We start from the raw sequence: 15,135 nt of genomic DNA, 5'->3' as shown, positions 1-15,135 counted from the left end.
ACCCTATTGATTTTGAGATCACTAGGGTCAAAGGTCAAGGTCACTTTGAACTTGAGGTGAAAAAACGGTTTCCGCTCGATATCTAAAGATTATTTAGGTCAAGGAACTTCATACTTGGTATGCTAGTTGGTCATGACTAGTAGAAGACCCATATTGATTTTAAGATCAGTAGGTCAAAGGTCAAGGTCGCCTTGACCTTAAGGTGAAGAAACGGTTACTGCTTAGTAACTATATAACGCTTGCACCCAGGAACTTCATTTTCATGCAAGTTGGCCCCTACTGATTTTGATTTTATACGTCTCCGGTCCAAAATTACAAAATTCATGTCCATCATATATTTTCTCTCAGATACGACCACACAATAGGGGAGACAAGCGCTTTTTCAAAAAGGCAATCTCTAGTTTATAAATAAATATATACTGTTTATAAATATATATTCTCTGCCTATGTTGATTTACGACGTAACGGCATGTGGTGATTTCGCACTTTTATATAACGACGTGAATTCCAGGGTAACTATAGAACATTTGCCATGATTTTTATTTTATTTTGGTGGGGGGGGTGTTGGTGTCATATATGTATGCATACAATTTCATTTAGAAGTGCTTATACAAAAGTGAAGTAACATATATATATATATATATATATATATATAAAATAAGAGAATTATTTCTTACACAAGCCGGCTAAGGTTTCCATGAATAAGGGTTTAAACAGTGTGTTACAAATTTTATAAACTTTTGGCGTTTTTATGATCTGTTACTCGTGTAAAATTAAAGTAACCAGACCCGAATTTGAACATTTTGGCCCAATCTCATTTCTTATCTCGTAGAAGCTGATTGAAAAAGAAGTCCTTGGCCTGACAAATGGGGTTACATTGTCGTTTAGGGAAGAAGATCATGCATCCATCCAAAATTAGTAATAGTCTTATTAATACAAAAACAAGTTATTGGACAGTTGTTTCCTAAAATTTGGGATTTTACCTTTTTTAAATAAAAATGACATGATCCAGTAACTAGTTTTGGTACTTGAATGTGATGTGGAATTTCATTTGCTATTCCTTTGTGGTATTGGTGTCTGTTGTATTGGTGTGTGTGTGTGTGCGTGCGTGCGTGAGTATATGAATATATCAATCTATCACTGAAACTGAAGTATGTAACATCCATTGCAATCCTAAAACACCCTGCTTTGTGATGTGTATTGATCAATACTTATTAAATGTCAACTGAAAACCATTGCCCTCATAAACGGAACGTTTTATACATTTGTGTAATATATATTAACACAGTTGTAAAAACAAAGATAACGTTGTATTTCAGACCCAACTCGCACATGTACACGCATTTGGAAGCTTCCAATTCACAGTTGAGAGTATACTACGAAAATGTCAATAAAGGTATACACGTAGTATCTTGTATTGCAAAAGTTGATATTTTGCCTTTCGCAAACGTCGAAGCAACTGTTTGCAAATGTTATTATTATTATTATTTATTTTACGTTTACAGTGTATATAACCGAATACATTCGACTTAATTGTCTAACCAATACATAAGACGTAATGGGTTGGAACTCACAAGAGGCACATACTTTCGGCCGCTAAGAAAGGGACCCAGTATTGGTTTCTGCCCAGTGCTCGAACCTGAGAGCTTTCATCTGGTTTTATAATACAATATACACTGAACTACTTTTGAATTCCGATTACTGTTAACATGTTTTTGCATAATATATTTATATAACAGTATATTCGTAGAACGGTAAAAATGAGAAACAAATCCAGTATAGCTGACCAAACATGCACAGCACAATATCTTTCTCAACACATTGTTTGACTTTGGTCAATTCGTGGTTCAATTCTTTGCATTTGTTTACAGAAGATCCCGTTTACAACAACATGGCGCTGAAGAATCGGGTACAGACGGTGCTTTAAATGAAAGGACGATCTTACGTCAATATTTGGTGTAAAAAGCCTTGTCGCAAATGGATTAAGATCCATCAGTTGAAGAAAGGCCATATAATTCTTGTATTGGATAATAAAGCAAACAGAACTAACATTATGTCAGGAAACCTGAAAGTTACATTTTTGTGGAAGTATTTTATTTCACAAACTTTGCGACAGACCGCCAGAAGAACAAACCAACCACTGTGCTTCAAGTATACTTACTTTGTATGCAGGTATTTTAATAATAACATAAACAAATATTTTTTTCGAAATACATAGATGCAGCAATGATATATTACACTCTTTAGGAAAAAAAAAATACGGGCAAGGGCTACACAACACAAAGCTTTATTTTAATTTTGAATGCATTGTTTAACAAGATGTCAACAACAGTATGTCGGGAAAGCAGTGTATTTTAGAATGCCGTAGGTTTTCTTTCAATATTGAATGCCTTCTATGGTTGATAAACAAGCCGTATTGCCTGTCTGTCTATTAAAGTTATTTATGTCTATGTCAAATGTGTAAACATGTGAAGTTCAAATGTATGAATGATTCGTAAAAAAGTATACGTTGTATTCGTTTGCTCTTTTTATTACTATTAGTTACATAGAGAAAGGCACTGTCTGTACTGGCATGACATTAATTTACAACCAGTTTTATTTTGATCGTTTCTCTTGACATACTTATACTGGGGTGTGATTCAATATGCAACTTAAGTCGTACATCATACAGCCATACATCATTTACTTCATTCATTAGATTTGTTCGTTCTCACACAATCCGAATGGCTAAGTTGTACTTAGATCCAGTTAAGACCAAACTTGAATACCACCCCTGGTAACAACGTAAACTTACATATATTAGTAAGTGTTTATGCGCCTTGCGAACATGTCAGTATTGTCACCCGTAGCAAACTTTGATTCGTGTCAATAAGGAAAAGAAAACTTGTCACCTAAGGTCCAATAAATCCATCTTTTTTATTTGGTCCTTTTTGTCCTATAGCCAAACATGTCACAAAAAAAGATTACTTTGTTTAAAGCACAAAAATGTGTTCAATTAACCTACAAAATATAAAATATAAAGATCAAAGGCCAATTATATAATCGTTGGCTGGTATGAACGCAAACAATGCGGCGGAACAACTTGGACAACATTTTACTTAACCAAAACCAACAATGTACTGAAAAACAAGGTTCCGGTCAGTGCGTCTTTTCTCATTTTGTGACAAAGCCATTTCCGCTTGTAATATCATATAAATCAATTAAATACAATTGTACTTACCTGTTTTAAGTTCATATTTACTCTTTATAGAATTTTAGTCTCGGTTGACTTAATGACACACTTTGTTAAATCTGCCCAACAACCATTATGATAAATTTTCAATCAAATAATTTCAAAACTGTCAACAATATGTGTATAAATAAGCTCATTCGGTCACTAAGGTTTGAGAAAAATTAAACATGAAATTAACTAAAAGGGAGTAATACATTCCAGAAACAGAGATGTTGAACGTTTACTTTGCAAAAAAAGATTGATCTGGTAACCAACTTATAATGCAGGAACATGCGAACTGCATTTGATATCATCTACTACAATTTACTTGAACAAGATCAATGTAAATACCTGTTGCCTATGCATTATATTTGCTGTCCCGAAATATAACTTTAATTAAAATTAAATGGCATCATCCATTCAAATGTTTTTCTAAAGATGCCATCTTAGGAATGTGTAGTCAGTTTCAATTTAAAGTTTGTCCTTGAAGTCCTTTATTTGTTATTCCAAGTCGTAGCTATGACTAAAATAGTACATGTTTTTTAAATAAATTATATTTTAGGTGAAATAACTGTAAATAAAAACCACAAACTCCTAGGTATCAGTACAGACAAATTATTATTATTTCGTTTGACCCTCTCAGCATAATATTCTATCACACTTAACTTGTTTAAAATATTATCTTAAATATTCTGTCAAAGGATAGTTGTATGCAACCACTTTATTGAAATCATACGAGAGTTACATCTACAGTTTTTTTCCTGATCTTGTATTTGTTTCATTTAAGTGTCAAGAGTACTAGTTAAACCATTCACTGATTCCATTTTAGAACTACAAATTCAACAGCCATGGAATATAATTTATTGTCATTATTTTCATTTAATCCATATATGTAAATAAATTCATTATTTTGTACAATGATACACAACACTATATGCTTAACATTGATCAAAAACTCAATGTTATTGTTAAATGGATATGCAAATATATTAATATATACAAGAACAAAACTCCACAAAATCTGGCAATATATATATATTTAGGAGAAATTAATTTTTATCGGCTGTAGGTTAATGAGAACTTTTGACGTTTCTCTTCTGAGGACAGGCGATGCGACCAGACATCATATGATCAGCAGTCATGCGATCAGAAGTCATGTGACGAACGCGATGAGACCAGTCATGAGAACTACACTTTAGTGGAGGACCTTTATGAATCCGACTTTGAGGTTCTGCACGAGTATAGTAGTTTATTTGTTGTACTTTGACAATATTAAGGAAGCAGAAAGTGATTTTCCGTATAATCCTAATGCAGAAATGAAGAGACGCATGATATCCCGATCGCGCGAGCCCCTTTGGGTGCGCTTAGAACAAGATTAGAATACATACCATCACTGAGGTTACTGAGGATGGAGACTACAATATCTTTAATATCTTTAAGCCATTGATAAACACTACAAAGTCGGCGCGTCGTCCGTCTGACTAGGCCAGTAATAAGCTATAGCGGATTTCCTCAGTGACAACGAACAATTATGCGTTATCGAGTTTAAACTTTTGAAAGACACCGTCACTTTCCTGCAAGATAATGTACTTTACAATTGATGAAACAGTCTCAGCTAGCTTCAAGTAACAAACTTAAAAATGATCATCTGAGTTATTCCAAGGAAATGCTAGACTTAACAAAGCAAAATGTCGAAGAGCTATGTGCCGACGTTATGGGGATTGGTTGAAAAAGTACGGACGTACATTCCAAGAAAATTCAATTTTATTTTAGTTACACTTCATTGTTTACACTTCCCAGTCTCTTTTCCAAATTTTACCTCACTGAATTTGCTTTTGGCATACTCTTGAAGTATGTCTTTCTTTCCAAGACATGGTCGATATAAACAATGATCACGGTGATGATGCATATCCGATTCTTTTCGTCCACCTTTTTCATTTACGGGTTCTATCAGGTACCGATGCAGATTCTATCCGTAAAAATCGCAACAAAGGTGAGTACATCTCAGCAATTATTCGCCTTTTTATAGTCATCTTATTGGTATTTTGGAAAATGTCTTTCTTTTAAAGAATGACCATATTATTAGTGCCTGTTAATTAATTGGTATTTAAGAGATCGTGTCAAATTAACCAAAAAATGACGACATTTTACATGAAAAACCTAGGCGACGAGCAGAAACTGTTTGTGTGTGTGCGTGTGTGTGTGTGTGCGTGCGTGCATGCGTGCGTGCATGCGTGTGAGTGTGTGTGTGTGTGTGTGTGCGTGCGTGCGTGTGTGTGTGTGTTTGTATGTGTGTGTGTGTGTGTTTCCTCATGACCTATTTAACAATATATATAAACGCATAGCAGTTTTATTCAAAGAACCATGTTTGAAGTTAATCTAAATACATTGTTTAATCGTGTTGTAGGGACTTGTTTTTGTTTTAAGACGTTAACGGAACAGCCATAGTGGTCAACTAATTATACTGGTACATGTATTTGCAAGTTACATGTTACTGTTTTCGACTCTATAAAATAGTTAATGCTAGAGGATTTTGTGGCTATTTAGTATACACGCTCGACTGGATAACTGGTGGAGCCTATATCAGGGCAAATAGGAATCTGCGTTATTGTATCGGTCTCAAAAATAAAAACAATGAAAATAGTTTGTAAGTTTTATTTTTTCCCACAAATTCTCTAAAAACAAAAAGTTTGTAAAACATTTATTTATCGTTCTTTTAAGATCCTTGTTCCATAGTGGGAGGATGCTAGGAACATCGGGTTCACTTAAACACAAAAACAGTTCTTTGGTGTTCATTTGTTTGGCAAATATGGTATGATTTCTATACATGGTAACAGTAATTATATAATCTGCTTTTTCTTGTTGTAGGAAACAGTCATGAATAAATAGGGAGGATGAATAAAACTCATTCAAAATAAAAGTGACTAGTAAAAGTGCTTATTTTTATGTAGGGATAAAGAATTTGAGTTTACGGCCCAGGGAGTTTTGCAATATAGAAAAGTCAATGCCTCGTTAATGCTTTTATATATGCCAGAGTACATGCGCATGCGTGAGCTTCTAAATAACTCACATTATAAAACTAATTAATATCCAAATGGAAAGCAATTAAAAATAATCGACAATTTGTTTCTTTCCAGGTAAATTAATATGTATCTCCAAAAATTAACGGCCTTGTTGCAGCATTCGCCAAACCAAACTAAAAATATGCAATTGTTTAGGAAATAATAATAGTCATGGCTGGCAACAGCAAAACACATAAAGTTATTATAGTTCACTTTAATTTGTATAGGCAAATAAGACACATGAACTTTCACATAAGGATTAGGAAATTAAAGTTTTTTGTTTCATAATTATTCATACAGGACGATCGTATCCCATATCTCGAAATCAACAAGTAATTAGTATATTTTGATGTTCATGTATTTAAAATGTCTAAAAGTGCCTAGAGCGATAATGATCCCTGCGTTAGGTCGTACCATGGGTCATTATTGCCGACGGTGTTTTAACATATAATAATTTATCACTTTGCATAAGGCATGAAAACAATGTTTTCGGTTTTCGGTTTGAAGTCTTCCCCTCAAATGTTTGCCCAGACCCTAAAATTGTTTCAGCATTTGGTCAGTTTAGGAGTTAAAATGAATTATCAAATTTATATTATTAAAAAAAACTGATTTACAAGAACTGATTTCATGATGTCAATTTTGTTATTTTTCTTTCTGGACTTCGAAGACGAACATGCGTTGAATAAATTAATAATAATATGATATATAATTTATATATTGGCGACTTTCGTCATTACAAATGATAATTGGTGTTATTTGTGTTGATTGAATTTTCCTTTTTTAAATTCTTCGTTCTATTTAAAGAAAGATTTGATCGTCTTTTCCGACTGAAAATAAACAACCAATCTGAGATGTAATTTTGTGCAAGTGACAAAATATATCCGGTGCCTAAAATTCTATACAACTGCTCATACTAGATAGAATCTTATCTGAACCAACAAGCGAATAATTTATTTCCATTTTTTATCCCAAAGATTATATACAAAAGTAGAAAATTATAAAATACCTACTTCGATATCTTCTTTGAAAAGATAAACGTAATTTTCAGGATGTAAATACATTGTAGCTGATATTAAATAAGTTTAACTAATATTTTTTTTGCATGATATTTCCTGGTAGGATTTTGATCGCTGTTTTATTTTCATTGTTTAGATGAATAAAACGATATGGGGTTTTCATAATTGTGTTTTTATTTTGTAGATAGTTCATGCAGTTATTCTTTAGGTATCAAATCACAAAAATACCTAAAACACTTACGGTTTGTTTAGCCGGTTTATACTTCGGCATTCCATTTTAAACGTAAACAAGACGGATAGATCCATATCGGTGTGGGATAGGTTCCTTCGTCAAAGGTGGTGTAAGGGAGCATTCAAATCCATGTCCGCTTGTGACCGGGAATGACATGAAATATAGCTTGACCAATAGTCAAAGTCAAGCACAAGATTTTGTCTCATTATTGGCGAATAAAACTAATTTTAAGAGACACTTGTATGGATTTCTTTGCTTTCTATAACATTTAAATAATTTCCACGTTAACGTTTCTGTTAAAGACCGCTTGCGGGTGTTTGTTTTGTTGAGTAACACAACTTTCGTCACTTTCACGATTAAGATCGTTTCGATAGGTTAATACAACTTACAGATATTGGATAAAAGGTTGGTTCTCTTGCATTAGACAGCCTATTCCCATAAGTATATTCACGCAGTTTTGGGCGGCCAGTTCGCTATCTACCCTTCAGATATCGCCAGTCGCTTCTTCTGTCGCGTAGCCGTGACGCGTATGGTAAGTGTCGACGCTACGCTGATCGCCGGGAACCTCATTAGTCGCGTTACTGTAGTGCAAATGCTAAGCATTTAAACCATGCTCACTGCCGGTCAAGTCCTCCTAATCGTAGCCATTAATTATAAAGGCCACGCAACCGGGGTGCATATAAAGGCGCCTGTAGCACTCGTATTAACCCCTCACCGTGTCACGGAGTTGTCCCTGAGTATCGCCTTAGCCACATGAAATCCCGTAGGCGTCGTTTAATTTAATGAAGGGTTGAATATAAGACATACTCACGTCGCATTGTATTCTTAATAACCTCTCTTTCCCATTCAGAGAAGCCATTCTGCCACTTCAATGCGTTTTCGTTTTGTTTATCTTCAGTGTCAGTGTAGTCTCGACGTTCTTGCGAAGCGTCGCTGTATTCCTGGTTTTCTTGGTTCTCATGGTCACATGACTCTTCACATATGTTAGCAAGAGTACCAATTTATTGTGTGTCAAGAAACACTGATATTGTCTAAATATATCCTGTAGTTCAGTAATTCAGATCTTTAAAGAGCATCTTAGATTACGCATTGCGTCCGTATTTTTTCAACCAATCTCTATAACGTCGGCACATAGCTCTTCGACATTTTGCTTTGTTAAGTCTAGCATTTCCTTGGAATAACTCAGATGATCATTTTTAAGTTTGTTACTTGCAGCTAGCTGAGACTGTTTTATCAATTTTAAAGTACATTATCTTGCAGGAAAGTGACGGTGTCTTTCAAAAGTTTAAACTCGATAACGCATAATTGTTCGTTGTCATTGAGGAAATCCGCTATTGCTTATTACTGGCCTAGTCAGACGGACGACGCGCCGATTTTGTAGTGTTTATCAGTGGCTTAAAGATATTAAAGATATTGTAGTCTCCATCCTCAGTAACCTCAGTGATGGTATGTATGTCTAATCTTGTTCTAAGCGCACCCAAAGGGGCTCGCGCGATCGGGATATCATGCGTCTCTTCATTTTTGCATTAGGATCATACGGAAAATCACTTTCTGCTTCCTTAATATTGTCAGTACAACAACTAAACTACTTTACTCGTGCAGAACCTCAAAGTCGGATTCATAAAGGTCCTCCACTAAAGTGTAGTTCTCATGACTGGTCTCATCGCATTCGTCACATGACTGCTGATCGCATGACTGCTGATCATATGATGTCTGGTCGCACCGCCTGTCCTCAGAAGAGAAACGTCAAAAGTTCTCATTACCCTACAGCCGATAAAAATTAATTTCTCCAAAATATATATATTTTGCCAGATTTTGTGGAGTTTTATTTTTGTATATATTAATATATTTGCATATCCATTTTACAATAACATTGAGTTTTTGATCAATGTAAAGCATATAATGTTGTTTATCATTGTACAAAATAATGAATTTATTTACATATATGGATTAAATGAAAATAATGACACTAAATTATATTCCATGTCTGTTGAATTTGTAGTTCTAAAATGGAATCAGTGAATGGTTTAACTAGTACTCTTGACACTTTAATATGACATGGATTATACGTGAGCTTAGTTTGGTCATGTTATATTATATATTAAATGGTATGAGCTTAACTAATCGATCCATGGCAAGTTTCTGTTTCCATTTCACTTGAAACGCAGAAGGCAGATACGATGGGGACAGAATTAAATCACGATTTTTCCGTTCCAATGTTGTTAAAGCTAAATAAACATGATAGTTCTGACATTTAAGTATATTGCAAACATAGGAGTTACCAACATGATTAAAGAAACAAATACACGATCAGGAAAAAAACTGTAGATGTAACTATCGTATGCTTTCAATAAAGTGGTTGCATACAACTATCCTTTGACAGAATATTTAAGATAATATTTTAAACAAGTTAAGTGTGATAGAATATTATGCTGAGAGGGTCAAACGAAATAATAATAATTTGTCTGTACTGATACCATAGGAGTTTGTGGTTTTTATTTACAGTTAATTCACCTAAAATATAATTTATTTAAAAAAAACATGTACTATTTTAGTCATAGCTACGACTTGGAATAACAAATAAAGGACTTCAAGGACAAACTTTAAGTTGAAACTGACTACACATTCCTAAGATGGCATCTTTAGAAAAACAGTTGAATGGATGATGCCATTTAATTTTATTTAAAGTTATATTTCGGGACAGCAAATATAATGCATAGGCAACAGGTATTTACATTGATCTTGTTCAAGTAAATTGTAGTAGATGATATCAAATGCATGTTCCTGCATTATAAGTTGGTTACCAGATCAATCTTTTTTTTTATAAAGTAAACGTTCAACATCTCTGTTTCTGGAATGTATTCTCCCTTTTAGTGAATTTCATGTTTAATTTTTCTCAAACCTTAGTGACCGAATGAGCTTATTTATACACATATTGTTGACAGTTTTGAAGTTATTTGATTGAAAATATACCATAATGGTTGTTGGGCAGATTTAACAAAGTGTGTCATTAAGTCAACCGAGACTAAAATTCTATAAAGAGTAAATATGAACTTAAAACAGGTAAGTACAATTGTATTTAATTGATTTATATGATATTACAAGCGGAAATGGCTTTGTCACAAAATGAGAAAAGACGCACTGACCGGAACCTTGTTTTTCAGTACATTGCTAGTTTTGGTTAAGTAAAATGTTGTCCAAGTTGTTCCGCCGCATTGTTTGCGTTCATACCAGCCAACGATTATATAGTTGGCCTTTGATCTTTATATTTTATATTTTGTAGGTCAATTGAAAACATTTTTGTGATTTAAACAAAGTAATCTTTTTTGTGACATGTTTGGCTATAGGACAAAAAGGACCAAATAAAAAAGATGGATTTATTGGACCTTAGGTGACAAGTTTTCTTATCCTTATTGATACGAATCAAAGTTTGCTACGGGTGACAATACTGACATGTTCGCAAGGCGCATAAACACTTACTAATATATGTAAGTTTACGTTGTTACCAGGGGTGGTATTCAATACTGGTCTTAACTAGATCTAAGTACAACTTAGGCATTCGGATTGTGTGAGAACGAACAAATCTAATGAATGAAGTAAATGATGTATGGCTGTATGATGTACGACTTAAGTTGCATATTGAATCACACCCCAGTATAAGTATGTCAAGAGAAACGATCAAAATAAAACTGGTTGTAAATGGGTAAAATGTAGAAATACTTACCTATTAATGTCAAGCCAGTACAGACAGTGCCTTTCTCTATGTTACTAATAGTAATAAAAAGAGTAAACGAATACAATGTATACTTTTTTACAAATCATTCATACATTTGAACTTCACATGTTTACACATTTGACATAGACATAAATAACTTTAATAGACAGACAGGCAATACAGCTTGTTTATCAACCATAGAAGGCATTCAATATTGAAAAAAAAACCTACGGCATTCTAAAATACACTGCTTTCCCGACATACTGTTGTTGACATCTCGTTAAACAATGCATTCAAAATTAAAATTAAGCTTTGTGTTGTGTAGCCCTTGCCATTAATTTTTTATCCTAAAGAGTGTAATATATCATTGCTGCATCTATATATTTCGAAAAAAAATTTTTTGTTATGTTATTATTAAAATACCTGCAAACAAAGTAAGTATACTTGAAGCACAGTGGTTGGTTTGTTCTTCTGGCGGTCTGTCGCAACGTTTGTGAAACAAAATACTTCCACAAAAATGTAACTTTCAGGTTTCCTGACGTAATGTTAGTTCTGTTTGCTTTATTATCCAATACAAGAATTATATGGCCTTTCTTCAACTGATGGATCTTAATCTCTCACATTTGCGACAAGGCTTTTTACACCAAATATTGACGTAAGATCGTCCTTTCATTTAAAGCACCGTCTGTACCCGATTCTTCAGCGCCATGTTGTTGTAAACGGGATCTTCTGTAAACAAATGCAAAGAATTGAACCACGAATTGACCAAAGTCAAACAATGTGATGCGAAAGATATTGTGCTGTGCATGTTTGGTCAGCTATACTGGATTTGTTTTTCATTTTTACCGTTCTACGAATATACTGTTATAAATATATTATGCAAAAACATGTTAACAGTAATCGGAATTCAAAAGTATTTCAGTGTATATTGTATTATAAAACCAGATGAAAGCTCTCAGGTTTGAGCACTGGGCAGAAACCAATACTGGGTCCTTTTCTTAGCGGCTGAAAGTATGTGCCTCTTGTGAGTTCCAACCCATTACGTCTTATGTATTGGTTAGACAATTAAGTCGAATGTATTCGGTTATATACACTGTAAACGTAAAATAAATAATAATAATAATAACATTTGCAAACAGTTGCTTCGACGTTTGCGAAAGGCAAAATATCAACTTTTGCAATACAAGATACTACGTGTATACCTTTATTGACATTTTCGTAGTATACTCTCAACTGTGAATTGGAAGCTTCCAAATGCGTGTACATGTGCGAGTTGGGTCTGAAATACAACGTTATCTTTGTTTTTTACAACTGTGTTAATATCTATTACACAAATGTATAAAACGTTCCGTTTATGAGGGCAATGGTTTTCAGTTGACATTTAATAAGTATTGATCAATACACATCACAAAGCAGGGTGTTTTAGGATTGCAATGGATGTTACATTCTACAGTTTCAGTGATAGATTGATAGATTCACATATTGTACGTAATTTCTTTTGTCTGTTGATAATGAGTTGCTGATTTTAAAATTGCCAGATCCATTGTTATCTTGATCTTCAATAAAAGTCAATTTTTCAACTGTATATATGATTTGAATCCAATTATGTATTTGACAAGTTATTGGGTTATTTATTATCTCTGATTGTTATAACACACACATACACACACACTAACGTGTGCGGGCGCACACACGCACGCACACCCGCACACACACACACACACACACACACATACAACGCACACGCACACACACACACACACACACACACACACACACCAATACAACAGACACCAATACCACAAAGGAATAGCAAATGAAATTTTACATCACATTCAAGAACCAAAACTAGTTACTGGATCATGTCATTTTTATTTATAAGAAGTCAAATCCCAAATTTTAGGAGACAACTGTCCAATAACTTGTTTTTGTATTAATAAGACTACTACTAATTTTGGATGGATGCATGATCTTCTTCCCTAAACGACAATGTAACCCCATTTGTCAGGCCAAGGACTTCTTTTTCAATCAGCTTCTACGAGATAAGAAATGAGATTGGGCCAAAATGTTCAAACTCGGGTCTGGTTACTTTAATTTTACACGAGTAACAGGTCATAAAAACGCCAAAAGTTTAGAAAATTTTTGTAACACACTGTTTAAACCCTTATTCACGGATACCTTAGCCGGCTTGTGTAAGAAATAATTCTCTTATTTTATATCATTAATTATGTTACTTCACTTTTGTATAAGCACTTCTAAATGACATTGTATGCATACATATATGACACCAACACCCCCCCACCAAAAAAAATAAAAGATCATGGCAAATGTTCTATAGTTATACAGGAATTCACGTCGTTATATAAAAGTGCGAAATCGACACATGCCGTTACGTCGTAAATCAACATAGGCAGAGAATATATATTTATAAACAGTAAATATTTATTTATAAACTAGAGATTGCCTTTTTGAAAAAGCGCTTGTCTCCCCTATTGTGTGGTCGTATCTGAGAGAAAATATATGATGGACATGAAATTTGTAATTTTGGACTGGAGACATACAAAAACAGTGAAGTTTGGTTTATTCACCAATAATAGATAGTGAATATCTACTGCGACCTTGACCTTTGACCTACTGATCTCAAAATCAGTAGGGGCCAACTTGCATACCGAAAATGAAGTTCCTTGGTGCAAGCGTTCTTTAGTTACTGAGCAGTAACCGTTTCTTCACCTTAAGGTCAAGGCGACCTTGACCTTTGACCTACTGATCTCAAAATCAATAGGGGTCTTCTACTAGTCATGACCAACTAGCATACCAAGTATGAAGTTCCTGGACCTAAAAGATCTTTAGTTATCGAGCGGAAACCGTTTCTTCACCTCAAGTTCAAAGTGACCTTGACCTCTGTCTGTGTCCTGTTATTCCTTTATTTCTTTTTTCAACGCCTTTGGCAACACTGGATCCCAACATTCCAAGATAAAATCAAGGTTAAATTATCACCCAACGCTATCAGGGCGTGATGAAATGCCAATGTAAACATTGCTCTCTTGATGGACAATTCTGGCTAAAATCTCGGTCAAACCATTATTGAGTGAAACATTTGATCCGAACATATCATCAAGAAGTAAGACACTGGATTGCAACATTTAGATAGAAAATCCAGGCTACAATCTCATTCACACCTTTAACACGTGATGTACGACAAAGTGCAAACAGTGTCGGACAATTCAGGCTAAATCTGCTCACACCATTAAGAAGTGATGAACTACAAAGTTCGAACATTGCTCCCTGGCTAAAATCTCACCCTCATCTTTAAAACGTGATGAACGGTAAAACGCAAATATTGCCCTCTTGTCTGACAATTCAGGCTAAAAGCTCGTTCAACCATTAAGAAGTGATGAACTACAAAGTTCGAAGATTGCTCCCTGGCTTAAATCTCACCCTCACCTTTATGACGTGATGAGCGGTAAAGCGCAAACATTGCTTTCTTGTCGGACAATTCAGGCTAAATCTCCCTCACATTATATAGAACAATAGAAGTGATGAACTACAAATTTCAAACATTGCTATCTCCTATCGGACAATTCAGGCTAAAAGCTCGTTCGACCATTTAGAAAAGATGACCTGCAAAGTTCAAACAGTGCTCTCTCCTGCTGGCAATTCAGGCTAACAGCTCACTCAACCATTTAGAAGTGATGAACGGTAAAGCGCAAACATTGCTCTCTCTTGTCGGACAGTTCAGACTAACAGCTCGCTCAACCATTAAGAAGTGACGAACTACAAAGTTCGAACATTGCTCTATCCTGTTGGCAAGTCAGGCTAAAATCTCACTCACACAATTAAGAAGTGATGAACTGCAAATTTTGAACATTGCTTTCTCCTGTCGGACAATTCAGGCTTAA

At 34.5% G+C, this 15,135-nt stretch overlaps 1 long non-coding RNA gene across 1 annotated transcript; it reads left to right on the top strand.

Moving 5' to 3' along the window:
- The first annotated feature begins 1,317 nt into the window (after positions 1-1,317).
- LOC128230408 (uncharacterized) lies at positions 1,318-2,514 on the top strand. The gene is made up of 2 exons (XR_008260211.1): positions 1,318-1,396; positions 1,872-2,514. It is a non-coding gene; the product is annotated as an uncharacterized LOC128230408 (long non-coding RNA).
- The last annotated feature ends 12,621 nt before the right edge of the window (positions 2,515-15,135 follow it).

Source organism: Mya arenaria, chromosome 4 (genome assembly GCF_026914265.1).
Source record: "Mya arenaria isolate MELC-2E11 chromosome 4, ASM2691426v1".
Lineage (NCBI taxonomy): Eukaryota > Metazoa > Mollusca > Bivalvia > Myida > Myidae > Mya > Mya arenaria.
The sequence above is the reverse complement of the archived record's forward strand: the minus strand, read 5'-3'. Positions and strand labels throughout refer to the sequence as shown.